Source organism: Chiloscyllium punctatum, chromosome 6 (genome assembly GCF_047496795.1).
Source record: "Chiloscyllium punctatum isolate Juve2018m chromosome 6, sChiPun1.3, whole genome shotgun sequence".
Classification (NCBI taxonomy): Eukaryota; Metazoa; Chordata; class Chondrichthyes; order Orectolobiformes; family Hemiscylliidae; genus Chiloscyllium; species Chiloscyllium punctatum.
Genome location: NC_092744.1, coordinates 32248077 through 32275610, shown reverse-complemented (window position 1 = coordinate 32275610; position 27534 = coordinate 32248077). Strand labels below are relative to the sequence as shown.

General features: G+C 42.7%; 1 protein-coding gene across 5 annotated transcripts in view; it reads left to right on the top strand.

Moving 5' to 3' along the window:
• Positions 1–19031: 19031 nt before the first annotated feature.
• vwa5b2 (von Willebrand factor A domain containing 5B2) overlaps positions 19032–27534 on the top strand; it is a 156910-nt gene continuing 148407 nt past the window's right edge. For 2 of the 5 annotated variants that reach the window (XM_072572310.1, XM_072572306.1), the window contains exon 1: positions 19032–19730. The gene's annotated coding sequence lies outside the window, so the exon portion shown is untranslated. Of the gene's footprint in view, positions 19731–20145; positions 20428–27534 lie in introns of those variants that run through there. The other 3 variants (XM_072572311.1, XM_072572312.1, XM_072572308.1) reach the window with 3 other exon arrangements.

Genomic DNA, 27534 nt, shown 5'->3' with positions numbered 1-27534 from the left:
GGACTGAATATACTGTTTTGTTAATGAATCATCATTTTCTTTGTGGAGGGATATGGGCCAGGTGCTGGCAGGTGGGACTAGATTGGATTGGGATATCTGGTCAGCATGGGTGGGTTGGACCGAAGGGTCTGTTTCCATGCTGTACATCTCTGTGACTCTATGACTCTATGTGACTATCTGTGTTGGGTAACGTGTTGATTTTAACTGTAAGTGATAATGTATGTGCATTTTTTAATGAAAAGCTGGATATTTTGAGAACTCTTCCCCTAGATTGCTCGCTGGTTTGCCATAATCAAGTGATCTCTACCTTTCTACTGTAAATGTTTTTTGGTGCAATCTGCATTACTTGAAACATTGTTGGCATCAAGTCGGCATTAGCCACTCACTGAAACCATGATCATGATCTGTCTACTCTCCATACATCTGATGCATGCACATTAGCCTGTGCTAATGCTTTCAGCCAGACACTTCAGTGTAAGTTGCGCCACAAATGGATAGAAATATTGTGGTCATTTTGCAAGTACGAGAGACTAGAAGCTAAATTCTTTTATTGCTTACTCCAGCAGTCCTAACTTTATTGGCTATTTTTACAGTGGAACTAATGGACAATACCCCTGCATTTATCTCAAGGCTGAATCCACAGTCAAGGACTCCAACAGTGCAGCCTATAAAGGACAAGAAAGTATCACTGAGAACAACTCCCAGATTTCCATATTTAACTGTGAATGTGTGTACTCCAGAAAATGCTCCAGATTTTCTTCAGCGGAAGAGTACTGCGTTACTATTATTCTTATCACAAATTCAGACCCATTAGCAAAATATTATACTGTAGTATGCGTGCATGTTGTGTATTTATTTCTGTAATCTTCATATTAGCCACAAGATGATGCTATTGCACTGTAAACAAATGTAAGGAATATTGAGGATTGAATGGAAGTTGCATGGCAGTACAACAGTTGTGAAACAAGAAAAAGCCAGTCATACAACACAGTGACATGCACACATCTCAATAAATTACCATATTGCTTTTAATATTTAATATGCATGTGTTTGGTATGCGTCAGTTGGGGTATTCTCAATGCTGTGTTCGAAGGCTAAAAGTTCAAACTTCATTCCAAGGGTATTCTTAAGTGCTGCATTGTCAGTGGTATTATTTCTTAAATAAAGTCTTAAATCAAGGTCCTGTCTTCTGTCTTTGTTAGGTGTTAATAATCCCATGACTCGATTTGGAGAAGATCGTTCTTTAGAATGAAAGGTGATCTCATAGAAACTTAACAAAATACTTACAAAATGTGACAAGATGAATACAAATAGGATCTTTCCCCGGGCTGGTGACAGTAGAACCAGGGAACATAGTCTCGGAATAAAGCCGGGCCGTTTGAAACTGAGAAGAGAAGGCATTCCTTCCCTCTGAGGTTGATGAGTGATTGATGGTTGATGAATCCCCTCGAGGGCTGTGGAAGCTCAATCATTCACCAAGTTCAAGGCTTCTGGAGGATAATAGATTAAAGTGGTGCTGGAAAAGCACAGCAGCTCAGGCAGCATCCGAGATTTTCCTGCTCCTCGGATGCTGCCTGAACTGCTGTGCTTTTCCAGCACCCCCAATCTAGAATCTGGTTTCCAGCATCTGCAGTCCTTGTTTTTACCTGGAGGATGATAACATTAAGAGATGTAAGGAGACAGCAGGACAGCGGCATTGAGATGTCCTGTGGTTCTAAGCAGTTTTATGGAAGTCCAAGCCTTTTTGAATGGTAATTTCTGTACAGTGACTCCACCAGACTGGTATCGGGTATACCTGATGATGCTCCTGATATGCTTTTCTATATTGTTCAGCGCATCTGTAATGATCATTTAGTTTGACCCTGATGGAGGAGTATGGGTCACGAGGCTAGTGTTAATGCTGGTACTCAGTTCTAATGCAGATGATAATACACAAATGTCATGGATAGCTAGATTTACACGACTAAGTCTGTTCTTGCTCTGTTTCATTTACCACAATGGTAGTATCACACAGCATTATGGAATTACTACGGATTATATCTGCCATAAATGCTGTTGGATGCGAATCTTATCAGATTGAGTGGATCGGTTGGAGAGACAGATAGAAGCGATGAGGAAATTGCAACAGCAACAGTATGTGATAAACAGTATAAATAGGGCAGCTATAGGAAGGGGGGATGTTTCAGATACAGTCACATAGATGGGTTAACTCCAGAAAGGGTGAGAGAGGTCGGCATCTAGGGCAAAAGTTACAGTTAGTAAGTTTGCAGATGACACCAAAATTGGAGGTGCAGTGGACAGCGAAGAGGGTTACCTCAGATTACAACAGGATCTGAACCAGATGGGCCAATGGGCTGAGAAGTGGCAGATGGAGTTTAATTCAGATAAATGTGAGGTGCTGCATTTTGTGATAGCAAATCTTAGCGGGACTTATACACTTAATGATAAGGTACTGGATTAGTGATGCCGAAAGAGCACAGCAGTTCAGGTAGCATCCAACGAGCAGCGAAATCGACGTTTCGGGCAAAGGCCCTTCATCAGGTAAGGTCCTAGGGAGTGTTGCTGAACAAAGAGACCTTGGAGTGCAGGTTCATAGCTCCTTGAAAGTGGAGTCGCAGGTAGATAGGATAGTGAAGAAGGCGTTTGGTATGCTTTCCTTTATTGGTCAGAATATTGAGTTACAGGAGTTGGGAGGTCATGTTGCGGCTGTACAGAACATTGGTTAGGCCACTGTTGGAATATTGCATGCAATTTTGGTCTCCTTCCTATCAGAAAGATGTTGTGAAACTTGAAAGGGTTCAGAAAAGATTTACAAGGATGTTGCCAGGGTTGGAGGATCTGAGCTACAGGGAGATGCTGAACTGGCTGGGGCTGTTTTCCCTGGAGCGTCGGAGGCTGAGGGGTGACCTTATAGAGTTTTACAAAATTATAAGGGGCATGAATAGAATAAATAGACAAAGTCTTTTCCCTGGGGTCGGGGAGTCCAGAACTAGAGGGCATAGGTTTAAGGTGAGAGGTGAAAGATATAAAAGAGACCTAAGGGGCAACATTTTCATGCAGAGGGTAGTACGTGTATGGAATGAGCTGCCAGAGGATGTGGTGGAGGCTAGTACAATTGCAATATCTAAGAGGCATTTGGATAGGTCTATGAATAGGAAGGGTTTGGAGGGATATGGGGCGGGTGCTGGCAGGTGGGACTAGTTTGGGCTGGGATATCTGGTCGGCATGGACCAGTTGGACCAAAGGGTCTGTTTCCATTCTGTACATCTCTATGACTCTGTGACTCTGAGTGGCCTCCATGTGAAGTCATAACTTACATTCTATTAGGAATGTGTGATGGTCATTTTAACTCTTGATACCATGATATTTATGTCTGCAACAGGTAGATTGGTGAGAGGAAGATCAAGATGTTGGTTTCTTCACCACTTTGGCGCTAGCCCAGTGTAACAGTAATGACCTTCAGTATCCAGTCAGTTTGATCAGGCTTTGTCCGAAAGATTCACTCAAGGTGGTATACATTGTTTTTCTTTTTTGGTATATTTGGTGCTTCCTCCAGCTCTTATTCAACAAGTAAAAATACTTATTTATCAGCTAATGAAGAGTGGCAATTTGAATTAAAGAGGTTTCCTTGTCCTAGTATGGGTTGAAGCCATGAGTATTTAGGAAGTCCTCAGCCTAGAGTCAATATTACGACTCCCTCAGCTACTCCCTCACCACTGTAGACTACTGTACTGTCAGGTCCAGACACACTGCCAGTGTAGATATTGTCCAAACATATGATTTGGTGAATATGATTATGTCAGTCTGTTCCTTGAGCAGTCGATGAAACACCTCTCTCAACTTTGGCACAAATCCCAGGATGACAACGAAAAGAGTTAATTGTACTGGCTGTGCTTTTATTATGCCCACATTAATTGCCTTAGTCACAGCTAAGTGTTCTATCCTATTTGATTCTGCAAACATGTTAATTTTCTAATTCTGTGAAATCCCAATAGCTCTGTTCCTCATAATTAGCATTTACTGGGCAGTGTAGCCTGAGTTTTTGAGTTACAAATCACCCAATACCAGGTTATGGACAACAGCTCCTTTGACAGATAGCTAGCGGGGTAGGTTCATAAGTCTTATGTTCCTGACCCACTAGCTACCTGATGAAGGAGCAGCGATCCAAAAGCTAGTACTTCCAAATTACCCTGTTGTCGATAACCTGTTGTGCGATTTTTAACTTTGTCAATCACAGCCCAACACTAGCACCTCTTCATCATGATTTTTAGAAGTGATCGTGCTCCATGGAAACTTCGGATATTTTGTATCGTACTGTATCTGGATTTCAGCAGTGAAGCTGTCACACAAGCGGGCAGCACGGTGGGCGGCACGGTGGCACAGTGGTTAGCACTGCTGCCTCACAGCGCCAGAGACCCAGGTTCAATTCCCGCCACAGGCAACTGACTGTGTGGAGTTTGCACGTTCTCCCCTTGTCTGCGTGGGTTTCCTCCGGGTGCTCTGGTTTCCTCCCACAGTCCAAAGATGTGCAGGTCAGGTGAATTGGCCATGCTAAATTGCCCATAGTGTTAGGTAAGGGGTAAATGTAGGGGTATGGGTGGGTTGTGCTTTGGCGGGGCGGAGTGGACTTGTTGGGCTGAAGGGCCTGTTTCCACACTGTAAGTAATCTAATCTAACAAGCAACTTATACCATGTTGCAATAGTTTAGTGAGAAGCCAAAGGTAACTGCTGTCACTCTGAGCCATTTCAAACTTTTTGCTTAAGTCTAATTGGAAATAAAATGACCAGGAAACAAACATTTTCTGGACACATGGATTCAGCTTTTGATTGTCATAAGCAAATGTTAAGAAAGCAATATGTCAGTGTTGGATCGAGCAGGTTTACTGTTTCTTGGAAAAACTGATGAAATTTAACAATAATTTTCTTTAAAGCATATAAACACAAATCAAACATTTTTGTCAATCTAGCATTCACAAATTTACCTTGAGTGGTCTTGCCCTTCTCGTGCAGTTTATTTTGTCTGAAATTTGTGCTTTAATCTCTCAACACTTGCATTCCATGATAACAGTTCTGTGTATCAAATCTTGTATTTAGTTTTGGCATTCAGGATGACAACCAAAGCCACAAGGACTTTGCCTGTCCTCCATGATATAGAATGTAGAATAGCTCAGGAACAGGCTCTTAGGACCATGATATTGTGCCAAACATGACGCTAAGTTAAACTAATCCCTTCTGCCTCCCCTTAGTCCATAGCTTGCACATTCATGTGCCTATCTAAAAGCCCCTTCTACGCCCCCATTGTGTTTGCCTCCACCATGGCCCTGACAACATGTTCCCTCCAGACTCTCTGTAAAAAACCTGCCCCTCACACCTCTGATGAACTTTACCCCTCACCTTAAATGCATGCTCCCAATATTAAACATTTCAACTCTGGAAAAAAGATTCTGACTGTCAATCATATCTATGCATCTCATAATTTTGTCCCCTCTTCAGTCCCCTCAGCTTCTGCCGCTCCAGAGAAAACAACCTCAGATGTTCTAGCCTCTCCTTGTAGCTCACACCCTCTAACCCAGACAGCATTCTGGTAATCCTCTTCTGCAGCCTCTCCAAAGACTCCACATCTGTCCTGTAATGTGGTGACAAGAATTCAACACAATACTCTGAATACGGCCTAACAAAGTCTTGGAAAGCTGCAATATGACATCCTGACTCTTGTACTCAATGCAAATATAAATAAGACAAAATTGACTCAAACATTTGCTTCAAAATCAAATGGCTTTATCAAATGGGAAAGGAAAAGAGAGGTGACAGCTTTCATCATTGTCCTCTGAATGGGTCACTATGTTATGAGGCCTATCCCCATATATTCATGTGGATGTTTGAATAAGAAATATGCTAACAATTGATTAATTTTCTAATAAAAAATACATGTTGCTAAAGCTTTTTTGTTTTGCACTTGCCAGGAAAAGCTGAAGGATGCCAAATGTCAAACAACTCTGACAATTTATTCTCCAGGACAAAGGCTGCTGTTTGGTGGCAAGTCAACTGTAATTGGCTGTGACATTGTCACGGAGGAATCAACTGGAAGCAGCAAGGTAATTCAAAAAGTTACAAGACTTCAACATCTTCCTTTTATTTACAGAGAACAGAGTCCCTGTGTATGAATGAATATTACTTCTAACAAGTGAAAATAAATCACATTATGAGCTTGAGGAGCTTGAGAATCCTATAGTTTCCTGTTGCCTGAACCTGTTGTTTATACAGTTCCCTATTGCTCAGCCAATCAGAGACAATTCGACAATCAATCCTCTCCAAAACTGTTTTGAGAAAATGTAAGTCAATACCAAAATCCAACACTCATTCGGATGACTGTACAGGCCATAATATAACAAGTTTGTGTTAGACTGAAGAATTAATATTTCTGTCCTGTTCAGCTTGAGAATACTTACTCTTGTAACATGCAGCTCATATCAGAAATACCTAGTGTATTGTATGATTGTTTTCAGGAATATATCAATTTCAAAGGTTATGATGTTGTTTTATAAGGTCATATTGCATGATGTGTATTTAGTTATGGCATTACACTACTATAGAGGCTGAGGAGGCAATGAATATATTAATGGCTGAATCAAATAGACTTTTGAACTAAAGGAGAATCAAGGGTTATGGGATCGCGTAGGAACATGATGGGATCAGTCATAATCTTATTGAACGGTCAAGCAGGCTCAAGGAGCTCCTGACTACTCCAGCTCCTTATAGAGTCATATAGCACAAAAGATGTTCTTCAATCCATGAAGGGGATGGCAGGGTGGATCAGTGGCTAGCACTGCTGCCTTATAGCGGTATGGGCCCAGGTTCAATTCCATCCTTGGGCAACTGTCTGTGTGTTCTCCCCATATCCGCGTGGCTTATGAGGAGACACTGAATAGACTGGGATTATATTAATTGGAATTTAGAAGAATATGGGGGATCCTATAGAAGCAAATAAAATTATGAAGGGAATAGATAAGATAAAGTGTAGAGGATGTTTTCACCGGTGGGTGAAATTAGGACAAGAGGGCATAACCTCAAAGTTAGGGAGAGCAGATATAGAACTGAATTGAGGAGGAACACTTTCACTCAGAGGATTTGAATCTATGGAATTCCCTGCTCAATGGTGTCGATAAGACTTCCTCAGGAAATGCTTTCAAAGCTAAGATAGATAATTTTTTGAACAGAGAAAGAATAAAGAGTTGTAGCGAGAGGGTGGATAAGTAGAGATGAGGCCACAAAAAGATCAGCCATGATCTTATTGAATAGGAGCAGGCTCGAAGGGCCAAATGGCCTCATCCTGCTCCTAGTTCTTATGTTTTTACGTTCTCCTGGGTGCTCTAGTTTCAGAGATGTGTAGATTAGGTAAATTGATCATACTAAATTGCTCATAGTGTCCAAGGATGTCAGTTGCTTTGATTAACTGTAAGAAGTGTACGGTTACAGGGATGGATTGGATCTGGGTGGGATGCTTTTCACAGGGTCACTATGGACTCAATCGACTGAACGGCCTGCTTCCACACTATAGGGATTCTATGGTCCTATCAAGTCTGCACTTACCTAACTACATAAATCCCAATTTCTAGTACTTGGACCATAGCCTTGAATGTTAGGACATTTCAAATCTTCATCCATGTACATTTTAAATGGTGTGAGTTTTCTTGCCTCTATTATCCATTTCAGATTCTCACTATCCTCTGGTCAAATGCTCTCTAAACCTCCTGCCTTTCACCTTAAAATTACAGCCCCTTATTATAGATCCTTCACCGAAGGGGAAAAACTGCTTCTAATCCATCCTGTTGGTGCACCTCAAAATCTTATATACCTCTAGCTGAATCCTCTCTCAGTCTTCTCTGCTCCAAAGAAAACAACCTGAACCTTTCCGACCTCTCTTTATATCTAAAATGCTCCATCTCAGCATCCCAGCCTGGTGAACCTCCTCTGTACCCTCTCCAATATAATCACATCCTTCCTATAGTATGGTGACCAGGACTACACACAATACTTCAGCTACAGCTTCAACACAACCTCCCTGCTCTTATAATCTGTGCCACGACTGATCAAGGCAAGTGTTCTGTATGTTTTCTTAACTATCCTATTAACCTGTCCTGTCACCTTCAAGGATCGATGGACAAGCACACCAAGATCTCTCTGTTCCCCTGAGCTTCCTAGCATCCTGCCATTTATTGAACACTCCCTGGTCTTTTTGCTTCATCCAAAGTGCATCATCTCCCATTCAGCAGGTTAAATCCATATGCCACCAATTTGCCTATCGGACCAAATTCTTTATATCCTCATATAGTCTGTTTGCTCTCTATTATCCACCCAATCAATCTTCATGTCATCTGTAAACTCACTTATCATCCATCTCTGCATTTTCCTCTGTATCACTTCTATATATCACAAATAATAAAGGATACTGTCATGATCCCTATGGTACACTACTACACTCTGGCCTCCAGTCACACAAACAGCCTTCTACCACCCACCCCTGTTTCCAACCACCAAGCCAATTTTCAATTCATCTTGCCAAGTTACTCTGGATTCCATAAATTTTTCTTAATTGGTCTCTCATGTTGGACCTTGACATAGGCATTGCTTAAATCCATATAAACTAGAGAAGCTGCACTACTCTCAAAGAACGAAGAACAGCATGGCACAGGAAAGGTCGTTCGGCATACCAAGACTGCACTGACACATGATGTATTTCTAACCTAAAATCCTTTTGGCCTTCACATCTATTCCCTGACTATTCAAATCATCAATACACCTGGTCACCTCTGTGAAAAGTTCAATTAACTTTGTTACGCATGACCTCCCTCTGACAAAACCACACTGATCAAACCCTCTCCAAATGGAGATTAATTCTCTCCTTTAGAATTTTCTCCTACAGTTTCCCTACCACTGATGTGAAACACACTAGTCTGTAATTCCTTGGTTTATCTCTAACAACCTTCTGAAAAGTAGAACCACATTAGATGTCCTGTAGTCATCTGGCACCTCCCTTGCGGCCACAGAGGAAATAAAATTTTGGGTCAGAGCCCTTATAATTTCCTCTTTCATTTCCAACAGCAGCCTGAGACACAACTCATGGGAATTTGTTCATTTTTAAGTTTGCCGAAACTCTATTAACTCCCCAGTCCTTGCTCAAAATAATCACGAACCTTACAGTCCCTCTCCCCAAATTCTACACCTATACTTTCCTTCTCCTGAAGTGAAGACAGAAGTGAATTATTCACTTAATACTCTCCCAATGTCTTCCAATCCATGCGTAGATTGCTCCCTTGATCCCTATTGCACCTTGCTCTTTCTCTGGTTATTCTTGTTTCTTTGCTATATTTATAGAATACTTTGGGATTCTGCCTAATCATAACCCCCAGTGTTTTTTTCACACACCCTCATTGTTTTCCTAATTACTTTCTGAAGTTCTCTCCTGCACTTTCTATGCTAGGACCTGTGTTGATTTGTTCCTTTACACATGTTACAGCTTTCTTCTTCTTAAAACATTCCTTCTTAATCCAGGACTGAATATTCTTATAACAGAAACAGAAACTGCTGGCAAAATTAAGCACATTTGGCAGCTTCTGTGGGAAAAAAGCAGAGTTATCGTTTCGAGTCTCCCGACCCCTCATCAGAATATTCCCAGACAACCAAAGATCGCCTACATTTCACTTTAAAGATAACACATTGGGTCCGTACACTCAACAATTCCACTTTGAATGACCCTCACTGTTCTGCCAGTGATTTACTCAGAGGTGACTACTCCCAGAGGACTTTGGCGAGAGTTGAAAAGGATGGTGCTGGAAAAACACAGCAGATGAGGCAGCATCCGAACAGTTGGAGAATCGACATTTCTGGCGTACACCCTTCATCAGACTTATCAATCCCATTCCTGATGAAGGGCTTATGCCCGAAATGCCAACTCTCCTGCTCCTTGGATGCTGTGCTTTTCCAGTGCCATTCTTTTCAACTCTGACTGTCCAGCATCTGCAGAACTCACTTAATCCTACTTTAGCCAGATCCTACCTTACTTTAATATAATAAATTCATAAAAATTTAATATATTTTTCATAATAAATTAATAAAATGAAATATTTCTGCTAAACCTGATCAGGAGTTAGTGATATGTTATGGACAAACAAGAAATAAACGAGGTAAAAACAATGACTGCAGATGCTGGAAACCAGATTCTGGATTAGTGATGCTGGAAGAGCACAGCAGTTCAGGCAGCATCCAAGTAGCTTCGAAATCGAAGTTTCGGGCAAAAGCCCTTCATCAGGAATAAAGGCAGTGAGCCTGAAGCGTGGAGAGATAAGCTAGAGGAGCTCTAGCTTATCTCTCCACACTTCAGGCTCACTGCCTTTATTCCTGATGAAGGGCTTTTGCCCGAAACGTCGATTTCAAAGCTACTTGGATGCTGCCTGAACTGCTGTGCTCTTCCAGCACCACTAATCCAGAAACAAGAAATAAAACCAACTCTTACCACAGTCTCAAGCCTTTTTCTCCAGGCCGTCTTCTTACTTTTCTGTGACAAATTTGAAACATATTGTGTTGTGGTCACTCTCGCTAAAAGGTTTCTGCACTGCAACCTCAACCAGCTGTCTCATTTTTTAGATTTAGCTTTTAGATTTTATTGTCGAGAGTGTGGGGCTGGAAAAGCACAGCAGGTCATGCAGCATCCGAGGAGCAGGAGAATCGACATTTTAGGCATAAGCCCTTCATCCTTTTAGATCTTATTGTTGGTGGTACTCAAGTACAGGAATTCAGCGAAAAGTACATAATGTCAGCACACATGATGCCATCTTAGATACCAAAGCACCTAGGTACAAAAAAAGCTTAGGTAAAATGTAGTAAGAGAAATGAGAGTTAAAACATTAAGCATTATTTCACAGAATAGTAGAAAAATAAAGAGATAGGTGTTATAGTTTAAAGTCTTTCATAGTTCCAACTAGTAAAATAAAGGAATAAGGTAAAATTTCAACTGTCTTTGATGAGTCCTCCATTTATCTCTCTCTGGGAGATCACAGCTATCTGTTCTCGAAGCAGCCACCACAGGCACCGTTGCTGATGGTGAAACTGTTGCCTCTCCATTCTCTCCGGTGCCTTGAGAACATGCCCAGACAGGATCCACTTGCACGCTAAGCTGAGACAACGCCATGAACTACCGAGAGTCCAGTCTGAGACTGCCGAGAGACCAGCCTGACACTGCCGAGAGTCCAGCCTGAGACTGCCGAGAGACCAGCCTGACACTGCCGAGAGTCCAGCCAGACACTGCCGAGAGACCAGCCTGAGACTGCCGAGAGTCCAGCCAGACACTGCCGAGAGACCAGCCTGAGACTGCAGAGAGACCAGCCTGAGACCGCCGAGTCTCTTAAATGTTGCAATAGTACCAGCCTCCACCACTTCTTCTGGCAGCTCATTCCATACACGCACCACCCTCTGCATGAATAGGTTGCCCCTTAGGTCTCTTTTATACCTTCCCCCTCTCACCCTAAACCTATGCCCTCTAGTTCTGGACTCCCCCACCACATGGGAATAAACTTTGTTTATTTATCCTATCCATGTCCCTTATGATTTTTAAAATCTCTATAAGGTCACCCCTCAGCCTTGGAAATCTTTTCAGAAGCCTTTCAAGTTTCACAACATCCTTCCAATAGGAAGGAGACCCAGAATTGCATGCAATATTCCAAAGGTGGCCTAACCAATATCCTGTACAGCTGCAACATGACCTCCCAACTCCTGTACTCAATACTCTGACCAATAAAGGAAAGTATACCAAAGGCCTTCTTCACTATCCTATCTACCTTACATGCTCCCTTGAAACTGTCTATTAGATTAGATTAGATTACTTACATTGTGGAACAGGCCCTTTGGCCCAACAAGTCCACACTGACCCGCAGAAGCGCAACCCACCCAGACCCATTGCCTTACATTTAGCATGGCCAATTCACCTAACCAGCACATTGTTTTGGACTGTGGGAGGAGACAAGAGCACCTGGAGGAAACCCATGCAGACACGGGGAGAATGTGCAAACTCCACAGAGTCAGTTTCCTAGGCGGCAGCAGTGCTAACCACGATGCAATGATTATTCCAATTAATTTTGGGGAAGTTGAAAATCTCCAAATATAACTGCTCTATTGTTATTATTACACACCTCAAATAACAGTTTACACATTTGCTTCTCCATTACCTACTGACTGTTTGAAGGTTATAATATCTTCCCAGCAATGTGACTGCCCCGTCTTTTAATCCTACGCTCTATCCTTATTTGAAGACCCTTCCAAGATATTGTCCTTCCTGACTGCCGGAACTGACTTCTTAATAATACAACATTAACTCCTCTTTTACAGTCAATTCCATCTCTCCCTCAACTGCCTCTTTGTGATGGCAGCAACATCACAATTCCGTGTGTCAATCCAAGCTGTAAACCTATCTGCCTTACCTATAACACTCCTTGCTTTAAAGTAGAGGTCATCAGCCTCGTCTTATTCAATGGAAGAACTAATCAAGTCCATACCTGAAGTTGGAATTGAGGTCAGGCACGAGATATCGATTAGAATTTCCCTGAAAACGCATGCTTATAAAATCTCTGTATAACTGGCATAGTAATCTCAGCAGCCAGAACTCAAAAAACATAAGATGTGGAGATGCCAGTGTTGGACTGGAGTGGACATAGTCCGAAGTCAGACAACACCAGGTTATAGTCCAACAGGTTTATTTGAAATCATAAGCTTTCGGAGCATAGCCTCTTCATCAGGTGAAGTGAAAGAGAAGCACACAGACACTGAATACAGAGGAACCTCGATTATCCGAACAAGATGGGAGGGCACTATTTCATTTGGATATTTCATTCAGGCAGCACGGTGGCTCAGTGGTTAGCACTGCTGCCTCACAGCACCAGGGACACCAATTCAATTCCAGCCTTGGGCGACTCTCTGTGTGGAGTTTGCACATTCTCCCCGTGACTGCGTGGGTTTCCTCTGGGTGCTCCGGTTTCCTCCCACAATCCAAAGATGTGCAGGTTCGGTGAATTGGCCATGCTAAATTGCCCGTAGTGGGAGGTGCATTAGTCAGAGGTGGGTTACTGTTCAGAGGGTTGATGTGGGGTTGTTGGGCTGAAGGGCTTGTTTCCACACTGAAGGGAATCTAATCTAATCATTGCAGCTGTACAGGACATTGATTAGGCCACTATTGGAATATTGTGTGCAATTCCGTGGTGTCACACACACTCACACACAGACACAGACAGACGTGCACACACACACACAAACAGACACACAGAGCCACACACACAAGCGCACGCACAGACACAGACACACACACAGAGCCACACACACACTCACGCACAAACAGACACACATAGACACACAGACACAGACACACACACATACACTGAGCCACACACACAAACACACCCACACACACACACACACACAGACACACACACCCACACACACACACACACACACACACACGCGCGCACGTGCACACACAGACACACAGAGCCTCACACACAGACACACAGAGCCACACACACACACACAGACACACACACACATTCACACAGAGCCACACACACACACATATACACACACACACGCACACACACGTCCACACACACACAGAGCCACACACACAAACACACACACAGACAGCCACACACACACATGCATGCACACACCCACACATAGACAGTCACACACAGATAGCCACACACACACACACACACACGCACAGACACAACTTTTTGGTAAGTTCCACCTCTGCCCTGTGCAAGACAACATTAGAGAGAATATCTGGGGAAGGGGGCTTTAGGCTTCACTCCTATGCAGAACTCCAGGGAAAGTGTGGGGTGAGAGAGGGAGAGCAGGTCAGTCATTTGGAGACGGTGCCTGGGCTCCCACTGATGTCCAGGACTGTTCTCGGCAGCATTTCAGTGAGCCGAGATCATTTTTAATCATCGTAAACAAAAGACATGCTCGGGGCCGAAACAGCTCTTTGATGCATGTTTCCATTGGGACCTCGAGATGTCCTTCAGATAATCTGATATTCGGATAATTGATATTTGGATAATCAAGGTTCCTCTGTATATAGACAGAGAGATCAAGGGCAGAGAGATCAAGAGATCATACAAATGGTGTGAGTGGATGGTTGAATAATAAGTCTTTGCCGGTGATCAAAAGTGTCAGATGGTGTGACTAAAGTCAACAGCTGAATAGCAAGTGAAAGGATGACCTCTTATTCCAATTAAATGAGGCAGAGAGATAATTACAAAGACATTAAAAATAAGGTAGTGCTGGAGACAAACCAAATGACTGGAATAACAATGATAGATATAAGAGTTGCATGCCAACAGTCTAACCAAAGTAACGAGTGATCCAAAACTGTACAAACTAATTCAGGTAGGGAGATCATAACAATTTATCAAGGTGATGGTGTTAAGACAGGACAGTAAGGAATATCTTATAGATACAGACCAGCGTCATGGGGTTACATGTAGCATGACATAAACCCAAGATCATGGTTGAGGCTGCCTTCATGAGTGCGGAACATGGCTATCAGTTTCTGCTTGGCGATTCTGCAATGTTGTGTATTTCGAAAGCTGCCTTGGAGAACCACTTACTCAAAGATCAGAATGTTTTTGACCACTGAAGTGTTCCCCAACTGGGAGGGAATGTTCCTGTCTAGCGATTGTTGCAGTGTCCATTCATCTATTGTCATAGCATCTGCATGGTCTCACCAATATACCATGTCTTGGGGCATCCTTACCTGCAGTCAATGAGGTCAACAACTTTGGCCCAGTCACATGAGTATCTGCCATGTATGTGGTAGGTGGTTTGCCCATGTGTGATGGTAGTATCCATGTTGATACTCTGACATGTCCTGCAGAGGTTGCCGTGGAAGGGTTGTGTGATACTGTGGTTGATGTTGTCCTGAAGGCTGGGTAGTTGTCCTGGCGAACCATGGTCTGTTGAAGGTTTGGCAGTTGCTTGAATGTGAGAAATGGAGGCTTAGCGATGATCTTGGAGAGATGCTCATTGTCAGCGATAACATGTTGAAGGCTGTGAAGAACATGGCATAGTCTCTCTGCACCGGTGAAGTACTGGATGATGAAGGATACTCTATTGGTCAGATCCTGTGTCTATCTTCTGAGGACGTTGTTACAGTTTATCGCTATGGCACATTGGAACTGGCAATTGGTGAGTTGAGCATCATATCCTATTCTTATGAGGGCATCCTTCAAAATCGGATAGCTTCTGGGATAAATGTGATACTGGTTTTCTAGTTGTCTCAGCTAAATATTATTGCTCTTTAACAATGGATGTTATGAATTTCATAGACTTTACAAATTAGCATTAAACCTCTTGACAGATATTTATGCTTCACATATTCTGCTCTGTGGTCATGAATTCCACAGATTCAACACTGTCTGGGTGAAGAAATTTCTCCTTAACTCAGTTTGCCTTATATTACGCTGTAACACCCTATATTACTCAGTTGACTGTGATCCTGGTCCTGGATTCCCCCTCATTAGGAACTTCCTTCCTGCTTTGACCCTGTCTAGTCCTGTTAGAGTTTTATATATATTATATATTCCCATGAGAACCACATCTACCTGTCATTCTTCTGAAGTCCAGCGAATATAATCCCAAATGATTCAACCTCTCCTTATACATCAGGCCTGCAGTCCCAGGAATCAGACTGATAAACCTTAGCTGCACTCCCTTCATAATAAAGACATCCCAACAACATAACTCTCTATCCATTTCTCCTTCATTTATTGCCCAATATTTTTTAAATACAAAAACACTATCACCCTAACTACATCATGTTGTGATGTATTTCACATTCTCACAACTCACTGAGTAAACAAGTTTCTCCTTCCTGTACTTATTAATAACTATATTACATTTATGACCTTGGGATTAGATCTTCTCTACAAATGGAAACATTTTCTCTCTGCATACTCTCTCAAACACCTTCTGAATTTTAAAAACCTCTATCAAGTCACCACTCAGACTCATTCTGCAGAAAGAGGCAACATTTTGAGACTATTAGCTATGATAGCTTCAATATTGCTCTCTTGATGTTAGGAGTGGTACAATGGTTAGCACTGCTGCTTCACAGCTCGAGGGACCTGGGTTCAATTCCATCTTTGGGTGACTCACTGTGTGGAGTTTGCATGTTCTCCCCATGTCTGCCTGGGTTCACTCTGGCTTTCCTCCCACCGTCCAAAGATAGTAGTGGACAGCGAAGAGGTTTACCTCAGATTACAACAGGTTCTGAACCAGATGGACCAATGGGCTGAGAAGTGGCAGATGGAGTTTAATTCAGATAGATGCAAGGTGCTGCATTTTGGGAAAGCAAATCTTAGCAGGATTTGTACACTTAATGGTAAGGTCCTAGGGAGTGTTGCTGAACAAAGAGACCTTGGAGTGCAGGTTCATAACTCCTTGAAAGTGGAGTCGCAGGTAGATAGGATAGTGAAGAAGGCATTTGGTATGCTTTCCTTTATTGGTCAGAGTATTGAGTACAGGTGTTGGGAGGTCATGTTGCGGCTGTACATTGGTTAGGCCACTGTTGGAATATTGCGTGCAATTCTGGTCTCCTTCCTATCGGAAAGATGTTGTGAAACTTGAAAGGGTTCAGAAAAGATTTACAAGGATGTTGCCAGGGTTGGAGGATCTGAGCTACAGGGAGAGGCTGAACAGGCTGGGGCTGTTTTCCCTGGATGCTCTTCAGAGGGTCATTGTGGACTCAATGGGCTGACTGGCCTACATCTGCACTGCAGGAATCCCATGTTTACTCTTAAATCTGTTAACTCGGCTGAGAACATTACTGGTTGATTCTGTTCATTGAAGGAATCAGCATATTTTCAGAGCTAATTGTAAATTGGGGAATAGATTTTGCGTGTTTGTTTTCTTTCGCTTTCAGGCATTGCATATGTTTGGGAAGCCACTGGCATGTCAGTGAGCACTCCCCACTTAGATACTTTCTATTGAAAATGATGACAAGAATTGAATACACCAACTCATATTCAAATAATAGGCTAATCAGGCAATACATTTCCATCGTTCACATTCTCATAATGCTGCAAATCAGAAATGCTTGCAGAAGGATGTGTTGAGGAAATTAAAAATGTAAAGGCCACTCTGCCTAGTGCTGTGAAGCACATTAGAAATAGTTTTATTAGCAACAACACCTTCCAGATCTGTGATCTTTACCACTGAAAAGGGTAAGGGCAGCAAATGCATGCAAACACCATCACCCATAGTACATCAGAGTACTGGAATTAAGAGAGGAAAATCAATCAGAATTTAAATTCATTCCATCTCTGCTTTGTTCATCACATTGAACAATGACATTACATACTGTCTTAATTCATCATCAGCAGTGCCTTGTAAATGAGGATGACTCTCTTCCACTCTCGGTGTGAATCTGTAAGTGGCCAGACAGACTGATAAGGCTGTTACACTTGAGGCATAGGAAGGGGGTGGTTGGGGCATTGGTGCAGCAGTGCGCTCCTTTCGCTGTTTTTGCCTGGCTTCCATGTTTTCCTGACGGAATGTCTCAAGATGCTCAATGCCTTCCCAGATGCTCCTCCTCTACTTTGGATGGTCTTGGGACAGTGATTCCCAGGTACCTTTGGGATTGTCACATTTCACCAGTGAGGCCTTGAGGGTATCCCTGAAGCACTTCCTCTGTCCATTTTGGACTCGCCTGCCATTTCAAAGCTGGGAATAGAGCACCTGCTTGGGGAGTCTCATGTCGGTCATGCAGATGGCATGCCCCGCCCATCGAAGCCGATCAAGGTATGGTTCAGTGACTCAATGCTGGTGATGTTGGCCTGGTCAAGGGTGTTGGTGTTGGTGAATCTTTCTTCCCAGCTGCTTCACAGGATCTTGAAGAAGCAGTGTTGGTCGTACTGCTCCAGCAACTTGAGGTGCCTGCTGTAGACAGTCCATTGCTCAGAGCCAAATAGGAGGGCAGGAACTACCACAGCTCATGATCTTGGTGTCGGATTTGATGTTGTTGTTCTCGGAACATCATTTTCCTCACTGGCCTGACTATATCACTATTCCTTCAATGTTACTGGGTCAAAATCTTTTCATTACTAATAACAATACTGATAGCACTGTGGGTGTACCTACATCCCAAATGGACTTCAGAAATTCAAGAATTTAGGGTGGCATGGTGGCTCAGTGGTTAGCACTGCTGCTTCACAGCGCTAGGGACCCAGGTTCAATTCCAGCCTCAGGTAACTGTATGTGTAGTTTGTACATTCTCCCCATCTGCATGGGTCTCCTCCAGGTGCTCCGGTTTCCTCCCACAGTTCAAAGATGTGCAAGTTAGGGGTGAATTGGCTATGCTGAATTGCCTATAGCGTTCAGGGATGTGTAGGCTAGGTGCATCATTCAGAGGAAATGTAGAGTAGTAGGGGAATGGGTCTGGATGGGATACTCTTTGGAGGGTCAGTATGGACTTGTTGGGTCAAACAGCCTGTTTCCACACTGTAGGGATTCTATGATCTTCTATGTAGGGATTCCAATGTAGCTCTTCATTAACTTCTCTAGGAAGAAATGGGCAATAAATGCTGTTCCGTGAGCAACACCCACATCCTATGTGCAAATAAAACTGAGTAAATGGTTAGTGGATTCTCCCAAATAAAAGTGACTCTGCGAAAGTTCTTCTGCTGACTCAGTCCTGCTGACTCAGTCCTGCTCATCCTCAGGTGGTCAAGCAACAACTAACTTCAAACTCCAGATTTGTGCGTTTCAATAATTTAACAAGCTTCAATTTCAGTTATGTGACAGAGAGGCATTGCAGCTGCTGAGGAACCACCCTCATGAGCTAATTGGAGGATGTTGAATGAACAGTGTAGCTTTCCTTCCTCCCTCCCCTCCCCCCAACCACTTTTCACTGCGAGGTGAAGAGGTAACGACAAAAGCATTAGTGCTCATTTTTGCATAATGGGTCTAGAGGGCTTCCTTCAGCTGATGCTGGCTGAAAGTCGACGGCCCGTCTTCAAATCCAGCTTTTAGCCGGAATGTCTGTACAACATAGGGGATTCAGGAGCTTTTGATTGTGTAATTAGTCTGGGTCATTTTATGAGTCCAGCGAGATTGTCTATCTTTAGAAGAAACAGCATATATGCACAAAACGATAAAAAAGAATACCATTTTGTTTGGGGTTTCTCTTTATGCACTCTGGCCAAGACAATCAGTTTAAAATGATTCTGGAATTCACACAATTCCTTTTCAGGACATCAAAAGAATGCTTAAGATCTGAAACTTAACTAGACTTCTAATCCATTCATAAAGCTGTTCAATTTACAAGGACATTTTCATATCGCTTCTGCTTCTCTCATCGTATTACCCCACCCCCACCTCAAAACCTTTACTTTGGCGACATGCATATGACTGTTTTCTACATTGGAATGTACAAAAGATTGTGCTGGTGCACCATGGAAGACCAAAATATTTCAGTACAACGTTGCGTCACATTTAACAATTAAATCTTGTCTGAACACATGTCTCTGTGACAGCACCAGCAGCTACATTATTCATTTGCCCAAAGATTTGCCGAAGAAATGTACAGCTTTACCTACAATAGAAAATAGCTTTGACTTGTAACTTTTATGTATTGTGGAATTTAAATCGTATCTGCTTATGAAAGAAAGAGAAGACCTGGATTATAAGTAGGTATTTTTTAGTAATGTATTTAATTGTTTGTGTTTGTTTTGCCGTGTCTGGGTGTTGCTGTCTGATTTGCTGGGCAAACCCAATAGTTTTCTAGCTCTTTGGCCTTTATGGTTGATAAGAACGCCTGAAATGCTTGAGGGAAAATGTTGAACAAGCGGAAAGAAAATACTTTGATGTTTGGTGCTTGCTATGTGGATTTTGCATTCATGGAGTAACTTTGTGCTGAGAAACATATTGAAATATGATCTCAGAATGTGATAAGCAGGATTCCTTTCACTGAAGACTCAGACGTCAATGAGACATTAAGATTTCCCTCCTCTCTCATGCAGGGTTATCACTTGTAATAAATTGTTGCTAAGAGGGCATGAGTTGCGTCAATGGGTGAAAGACAGAGACTAGAAGCTGGATGATCGAAAACCTGATCTATACAAAAACTAATTGATCTCAGCTAGTGGGACCTGTGAGGAGGATAAACATAGCCAGGACCTCCATCCTTGATCACTACCAAGGGATTTGCACTGCTTCCTACCCTTGGGGGAATCTCCATTTCTCACTGAGCTCATTTTTTGTATTACAAAATATGACAACTTATATGTAAGGCTGTGGCTTCGAAAAGTAGTGATGATAAATCGATATGATGGGGTTGGACAGCTGAAACAGCTTTAAATGGACCACCACCACCATTTTGGGCAGGTAAGCTTTTGCTTTCTTTAAAATATTTTTATGATTTCCCAATGGATCAGCTCTCCACCTCTCAGCTCACAACTGATCATCAGCCAGCCACCTCCACGCAACAGTTAACCAATTTTTCACTGCACTAAAGCTGCCGGTTTCTTGCCCTCAAAATTTACACAAGACTCGAATGTTTTGGATATTCACTTGGCCTTGTCTGGGGGACACGGACACAGAATATAAAAAGGGGTTGGCCAATCAGCCCCTCGAAGTTATTTTATCATGCAGTTAGATCATGGCTCATCTAGAGCACAATAGCATTGATTTACTTGGTTCTGGAAGCCTTAATAACTTTGCCTATCAAAAACATATCAAACTCAAATTAAAATTCTCAATTGACTACACCTCAACAGCTTGGAGTTTTGGGGTGACTGTCTGATATTTTCAAGGGTGCTTCAGTGAAGAAGTGTTTCTTGGTGCCAGACCTGATTGGTCTGGTTTGACAATTAAGATATTACCCCTTTTCTGCAACTTAACACCCAGCCCTGTTAAAATTTCTTTCTGCAAACCTATTCAAATCCTTTGATCTTTTACTATGTTAAGTAGTTCCCCCTTTAATATTGTACATCAGACGGAATACAAAACTAATCATTACTTGACTTGAAAATATCTCCAATGATCTCAAGTGAAATTCCTTTTTCAGAAGGAACTACTGGATCAGAACAAGTTCACTGGCTGATTTCCAGTTCCTGGCCCAGAAACAATTCGAGTCACCCTCCTACGAGCCTACTACTGGAGTGAGATTAGCCAACTCAACATAGAATGGGCATTGACCCTAATCCTGGTCTGGTGCAGCTCAGGTCAAGATTAGCCAGTGCATTCACCAAATGAGTGATCAGGGAAATTTGTACAACTTTGGCCTTGGCTGTGGTGTGAATTCCAAACTTCTACCTCACTGAAACCTGAGTCATTCTTATAGGATGACATACTGAAGCTTACCCGCAATAAGGCTTCCTGTAAGGCATTACTTGCAACAGCAAAATTAAAACTGGACCTGACAGAGTCAGAGGATCTTAAACTGTCATCTCAGGTATGTACTTGCTGTTTTATCTGAAATGTCATTCTGCTTTTGAAGAAGATGAAAGAGGAAAGCTAGGGAATTACAGACCATCTGTGGTGGGGAATTGTTAGTGTCTATAATCAAGGATAGGGCAACTGAAAATGAAAATTTTCATTTAATCATGGGGGGCAGGCACAGCATAAATTCATGACAGGTAGGTCAAGCCTGACAAATCTCACTGAATTTTTTAAAGAGGTCACTATGGGGGAATGTCTGTGGATATTGTTTACATAGACTTCCAGAAGGCACTTGATAAAGTCCCATATCACAGACTGTTAACTAAAATAGAAACCCAAGGATACAAGGACAAATTATTGACAAATTACTAATTGATTGCGTGGCGGCCAACAGAAAGCAGAGATGATGAGATGGTACTCAAATAGGCAGGATGTGACCAGTGGTGTTCCACAAGGATCTGTGTTAGTGCCTCAGTTATTCACATTATTTACTAAAGACTTGGATAATCGCATAGAAAGTCATATATCCAAATTTGCTGATGACTCATTGCAGACAGTGTAGATGACAATATAAAATTACCAAAGGATATTGATAGACAAAGTGAATGGGCAAAACTGTGGGAGATAAAGTCCAACATAAAGGTGAGGCTATTCATTTTGGACCAAAAGTTTTGTTCAGCAAAGGTATTAAAGTATGCATGACAAAGGCAGGTACATGGAGTTAGACCACAAGATCAGCCATGATCTCGTTGGATACCAGAACAGGCTCAAGGGGCTGAATGACCTGCTCCAGTGCTGATGTTCCCATGAACTGGACCCCAGTACGGATTTGCTTCTACTGAAGAAAGAGAAAATTTTGGATGAACCACAAAAATGCTGCTATCAAATAGCTATCAGTTTTATTGCAGGGAATGGTTTAGATAAAAGCATCTACGTAACTCACTTCATAGTTGCTTGAGTTTCTCTTTATTGATGTCCTCATTATCAGTTTTGTATTCTCACTCAGGACAAATGTAACCATTTGTGCTGCTTGTATCACTGTCACAGTTTATTGGTTACATTGGTCGTTTCTTGCAAAGTTCTATGAGATTGCCTTGCTGGATTCTTTCAACAAAATGTTTCCAGTCTTTCTTCACAATTTAATTATTGGCTGTTGATAATCAGTCCTGTGGTTTGGATGGCTGGTTTGCAATACCACGTGTCACCATCACAATGGGTTCAATTCCTTCACTTGCTGATTTGGAGGTGCTGGTGTTGGACTGGGGTGTACAAAGTTAAAAATCACACAACACCAAGTTATATTTGGAAGCACTAGTTTTCGGAGCACTGCTCCTTCATCAGGTGGTTGTGGAGTATAAGATTGTAAGACACAGAATTTATAGCAAAAGTTTACAGTGTGATGCAACTGAAATGATGTATTGAAAAAGTCCTGGCTTGTTTGTTAAGTCTCTCATCTTTTAGAATGACCATGTTGGTTTCAGTTCTTTCATCTGTAAATCTCAGAACATTTTTTAAAGTTACATTCTCAAGTGAACATTAATAATAAGGTGCTATCTCAGCCCAGATAATGGATTGAAGGTGGGAGGTACCCTGTGTGAGGTTGTCTGTGCCCCAGCGTTCAGACTAATTCTATTTCTAAAAAAGAGATTTACAGAATCTTACGTGGATTCATGCAGTTTTTGAGCAAAATAAAATGTAATTCTGCAAGTACAAATTCACCCTACAAACTCATGTCTGTGTGTGCACGTGGGTGTGTGTGGGTGTGTGTGTGTGTGTGTGTGTGTGAGGTGGATGATTGTCTGTGTGAGAGTATGAGTGTAAAGGGGTATAGGTCTGTGAGAGGGTTCGTGTGCAGGTGTGTGTGTGAGAATGTATGTGTGAGTGTATGAAAGAGAGCTTGTGTACAAGAGAGGGTCTACATGAGTGTATGGGTCTGTAGTGTGTGTGTGTGTGTGTGCGTGTGTGTTTGTTTGTTTATAGTGAAATGGGGTCACCTGTAATGTGACATGAACCCAAGGTCCCAGTTGAGGCCATCCATATGGGTACCAAACTTGGTTATCAGCCTCTGCTGGCCGATTTTGTGTTGTTGTCTGTCCCAAAGTCTGCCTTGGAGGATGGTCACCCAAAGGTCTGAGGTCGAATGTCCTGGACCGCTGAAGTCTTTGCCAACTGGGAGGGAACACTCCTGTCTGATGATTGTTGTGTCATGTCCATTCATCTGTTGCCGCTGCCTCTGCTCGGTCTCGCCAATGTACCATGCCTCAGGGCATCCTTGCCTTCAGCGTATGAGATAGACAATATTGGCAGAGTCACATGAGTTCCTGCCACGTACATGGTGGGAGGTGTACCCATGTGTAATGGTGGTATCCATGTCCACACTCTGACACGTCTTGCACCATCTACCATGACAAGGTTGCATGTTGTTGTCCTGAAAGCCGGGCTGTTTGCTGCGAACAATGAGCTGTTTGAGGTTTGGTTGTTGTTTAAAGGTGAGAAGTTGAGGTATGGGAAAGGTTTTGGTGAGGTGCTCATCCTCATTGATAATGTGTTGCAGGCTGCAAAGAACATGGCGTAGTCTTTCGGCTCCTGGGATGTACTGGACAACGAAGGGTACTCTTTTGGTTGCAGTTCGTGTCTGTCTCCTGAGGAGGTCATTACAGTTTCTTGCTGTGGCACGTCGGAACTGGCAGTCAATGAGTTGAGCATCTAGCTCCATTCTTATGAGGGCATTCTTGAGTACTTCCAAGTGGCCTTCATATTCCTCCTCATCTGAACAGATCCTATGTATGCATCGGGCTTGTTCGTAGGGGATGGCTGTTTTAATATACCACCAGGTGGAACCTGGAGAAGTGCAGCATCATGAGGTTATCCGTGGGTTTGTGGTAGAGTGAGGTGCTGAGGTGCCCATCCTTGATGGAGATGCATGTATTCGAAAATGAGACAGATACTAGAGAGTGGTCCACAGTGAGTATGATGATGGGATGAAACTCATTGATATCATGTGTAGTTGTTTTAGCGACTCCTCACTTTGGGTCCAGAGGAAGAAAATGTCGTCAATGTACCTGGTGTGTAATGTTGGTTGGAGGTCCTGCGTAGAAAAGAAATCTTGTCCGAACCAGTGCATTAAAATGTTTGCATATTGGGGTGCAGATTTGTTCCCCGTGGCTGTTCCATGTGTCTGGATGAAGAACTGGTTGTCCTCATGACAACAGCTTCAGTACTCAACACTAACAACTGCCAATCTCCGAGCACCGTCCTGGAGCTCTTCCGCTTTATCCTCGACCACAGTGTTTTCACCTTTGACAACTAGTTCTTCATCCAGACACACAGAACAGCCATGAGGACCAGATTTACACCCCAATATGCCAATATTTTCATGCGCTGGTTCAAACAAGACTTCTCTATGCAGGACCTTCAACCAACATGCAACACCAGATATTTCAATGACATTTTCTTCCTCTGGACCCATGGCGAAGAGTCATTGAAATAACTACACAGTGATATCAATGAGTTTCATCCTACTATCAAACTCATCACGGACTACTCTCTTATCTGTCTCATTCTTGGACACATGCATCTCCATCAAGGATGGGCACCTCAGCACCTCACTCTACCACAAACCCACGGATAACCTCATGATGCTGCACTTCTCCAGCTTCCACCTGAAACATATTAAAATAGTCATCCACTATGGACAAGCCCTATGCATTCACAGGATCTGTTCAGATGAGGAGGAACGTGACGGGCACTTGGAAGTACTCAGGGATGTCCTCATAAGAACGGGGTACGATGCTCAACTCATTGACCGCCAGATTCGATGTGCCACAGCAGGAACCGTAATGACCTCCTCAGGAGACAGACACGAAAACTGCAACTGACAGAGTACCCTTCGTTGTCCAGTACTTTCCGGGAGCCAAAAACCTGGGCCATGCTCTTTGCAGACTGCAACACTTTATCAATGAGGACCTTCCCCACCACTCCACGTCTCACCTTCAAACAACCACCAAACCTCAAACAGATCATTATTCGCAGCAAACTGCCTGGCTTTCAGGACAACACCATATAACCTTGTCACCATAGACACTGCAAGCCGGATACCACCATTACACGTGGGGAAACCTTCCATCGTGTACGTGGTATTCATATGACTCAGCCAATATTATCTATTTCATATGCTGCAGGCAAGGATGCCCGGAGGCATGGTACATTGGCGAGACCAAGCAAAGGCAACGGATGAATGGGCACCGCACAACAAGCAACACTCAGGAATGTTCCCTCCCAGTCAGAGAACACTTCAGCATTTCAGGACATTCGACCTCAGACCTTCGGTTGACCATCCTCCAAGGCAGACTTCGGGACAGGCAACAACGAAAAGTGGCCAAGCAGAGGCTGATAGTCAAGTTCGGTACCCATGGGGATGGCCTCAACCGGGACCTTGGGTTCATGTCAAACTACAGGTGACTCCACTACACACTCACACATACACGCGCGCGCATGCACAGACACTCCTGCAGACACACACACACTCCGACAGATCCATACACTCACGCAGACCATCTGTCATACACAAGCTCTGATACGCTTACACATACACTCCCACACTCACGAGACAAAAGTGGGGTCTGCAGATGCTAGAGATTAGAGTCAAGATTAGAGTTGTGCTGGAAAAGCACAGCAGGTCAGGAAGAATCCAAGGAGCAATAATAACGACGTTTCAGGCAAAATCCCTTCATCAGGATTTTGATCTTGATTCCCACATTCACATGCACACATGGACCCCTCACAGATTTATACCCCTTCACTCACACACACACACACACATTTATCGGGTAAATTTGTACTTGCAGAATTGCATTTTATTTTGCTCAAAAACTGCATGAATCCATGTAAGATTCCATAAATCCCTTTTTTAGAAATAGAATTAGTCTGAACATTGGACACAGACAACCTCACACAGGGTACCTCCCACCTTCAATGCATTATCTGGGCTGAGATGGCACCTTATTGTTAATGTTCACTTGAGAATGTAACTTTTAAAAAAGTTCTGGGCTTTACATATGAAAGAACTGAAACCAACATGGTCATTCTAAAAGATGAGAGACTTAACAAACAATCCAGGTCTTTTTCAATATATAATTTCAGTTACATCACAATGTAAGCATTTGCTGTAAATTCTGTGTCTTACCTGATGAAGGAGCAGTGCTCCGAAAGCTAGTGCTTCCAAATAAACCTGTTGGACTATAATCTGGTGTTGTGTGATTTTTAACTGTGTTCACTTGCTGAGGTTGCTATGGAGGACTCTCCTTCACAACCTCTCCCCCTTGTCTGACGTATGGTGACCCTCAGATTGAGGTGCCAGCAATCTTTTCTGTCTGATATGTGAGCAGTCCTATGGTTAGACAGGACTGTGAGGACTTTACTCTAACTTTATTCGCTTTCTTGATTAGAGAGAACTTGTTTCTGCCAGAATTGATGGTGGTCATGAGATTACACTGATTTAACGTAATTGGTAAAAGAACTTTAACGTAATGAGTTGTCACTAACTGAAAGGATGGTGGAAGGAGTCTTGATAGTAGTCTTTAAAACAAGAACAATTGAGACTTACATGGCATCTTTAGTACAATAAGCATCCTAAGCTGCTTCACAGGTGCATTATAAAAGGAGTTTTCATTCTTCGAATGAGAGTCTCTTGAGCATCTTTTACTTTAACTGCTCCATCATTGGTGGCTGTGCGTTCACCAGCCTCTGAAATTCCTTTCCCACACCTCTCTACATCATTTCCTTTCCTTGAGACACTCCTTATCGCCTGCCTCCCTGACCAAGCTTTCAGTCACCTGACCTAATGCCTCTGGATGTGACATCTTAGAAGAGCCAAATGTTCTTCCATGATGGGTGAATACATGATAGAGTTTCCAAAGCTCATATTGGTCAGTGATTTATCACTTTTTCAATCATCAGTTTCAAATTTTCAGCTGTAGAAGTTGAAGGCTATTTTTCCTTTTTGATTTGTTTCCTTAGAGTCTCCTGTTCTGTTATTTTGCTCTTTTCTGT